Source organism: Lycium ferocissimum, unplaced genomic scaffold (assembly GCF_029784015.1).
Source record: "Lycium ferocissimum isolate CSIRO_LF1 unplaced genomic scaffold, AGI_CSIRO_Lferr_CH_V1 ctg25496, whole genome shotgun sequence".
NCBI classification, from domain to species: Eukaryota; Viridiplantae; Streptophyta; class Magnoliopsida; order Solanales; family Solanaceae; genus Lycium; species Lycium ferocissimum.
The window spans coordinates 1176-2887 of record NW_026722312.1 but is presented as its reverse complement, the minus strand read 5'-3'; the positions used below and the strand labels follow the sequence as shown (position 1 = coordinate 2887).

Genomic DNA, 1712 nt, shown 5'->3' with positions numbered 1-1712 from the left:
GATTAGTATACTAGATTTTCAACGGACTAACTCGAGTGGATATGCAACATGAATAGATAAATTCCCTCGTAACTCTAGGATATTCTTCTCTGAATTTTCAATCAAATTACTTGTCTTGTTTACTTTCTGCTTTAAAATCTTCAAATCATTGATTTCTTGCAATTTAATCTAGTTAGAAAATTACGATTAAGTCCTTGTTGAAATGGTACTTTACTTTCGACTTTATTAATTGTCGACCATGTATGGTTGCGTGTTATTCTGGAATGACCAAGTTTTTAGTGTCGTTGCCAGGGATTTAGGCTTTAACTTTCTTTTTAGATTAGATAATTTTTTTTTTCAGTTTCACGTTCGTTTCTCTAAGTTTTTGTTGCTTTGCAGGTACTTGAATGCTAAGGGAAAATTTTTGAGATAAAAACCTTGTTGAGCCAGATTCTTACCCTGAAAAGGCTCTGCGCAAGATATTGTGTGAGAAAAGAGCTTTAGCCGCATAGGCTAAGAAAAGTGAGAATCGTCGACGAGACCACGACGGTCTTCTTTGAAGATCAAGTACCCGTAGAGATGGCTGAGATAGCGGAAAGAACGGTGATAGGCGCGGCTAGGACTAGTGTGGAGAATATGAGCTAAGCCATCGTAAAGCCTACTATTACCTCACAGTTTGAGCTAGAGCAGAATATGGTGCAGTTGGCCAAATCGTTGGGCCAATTTATAGGTAATCTACATGAAGACCCGCAACAACACATTCATAATTTTTTGAAGATCACTGATACATACTTAAGATCACTGATACATACTTATTCACTGGAGTGACTCTAGACTATGTCAAGTTGACACTATCTCCGCTCTCCTTATTGGGGCATGCTAAAGCATGGTTACAGAACAACCCGCAAATTCCATCCGCACGGGGATGATCTTGCTAAGAAGTTCTTGATAAAGTTCTTTCTTTCTAGGAAGATTAAGTCATTGAGAAGCGAGATGGTGAGTTTTAACAGAAAGTAGGGGAAATTTTATATGAAGCTTGGGAGCAATTCAAGCAATTGCTCAAATATTGTCATCATCACAGGTAGTCTAATCAGATCTTGGCCACACGTTTGTGGAGAGTTTACATGATGATACTAAGTTGCTTCTAACTTTTCTTGTGGAGGGCAGTGCATGCAGAAAAATTATGATGGGATTAAAGAATTGCTCGACACACTTAGTTTGATTAATCAGAATTGATATCAGCTAATCCATCGCGTACATTGCCATGATACTGTTGGCACCTATTTTTTTACTTCCCGTAATTTATTTTGATCACTCAGAGCCCCCGGGTAATAAGTGAATGAGCTGAGCATTTCTAATAAACTTAAATGATCTTTATAAAATGCCAGATCAATATTTCTTCCCTTCAAATCAGCAAAAAATATTTTCATGCATCATGTTTTTATGTAGATGTCACGACCCGACTAGGGCCATGACGGGAACCCGGGGCTAACCACCGAGCACTTCTCATTCTATTACTCATTTGATTTCATTCATATTCTTATGCTCATAATCATAGAAATACTATTTCAACAACAACAACAATAACAACCCGGTGAAATCCCTGACGTGAGGTGCAGGGAGGGTAGAGTGTACGCACACGACTCCTACCAAGGTAGGACTTCGGTTTCGAAAGACCCTCGGCTCAATAGAAAGCATAAGAGCATAAAAAAGAGGTCGGATAAGGCAAGAGA

The 1712-nt window shown here is 38.6% G+C and overlaps 1 non-coding gene across 1 annotated transcript; it reads right to left on the bottom strand.

The window, feature by feature from the left end:
• Positions 1 to 957: 957 nt before the first annotated feature.
• On the bottom strand, positions 958 to 1060 carry LOC132043488 (small nucleolar RNA R71). The gene has a single exon (XR_009411819.1). It is a non-coding gene; the product is annotated as a small nucleolar RNA R71 (small nucleolar RNA).
• Positions 1061 to 1712: the final 652 nt, after the last annotated feature.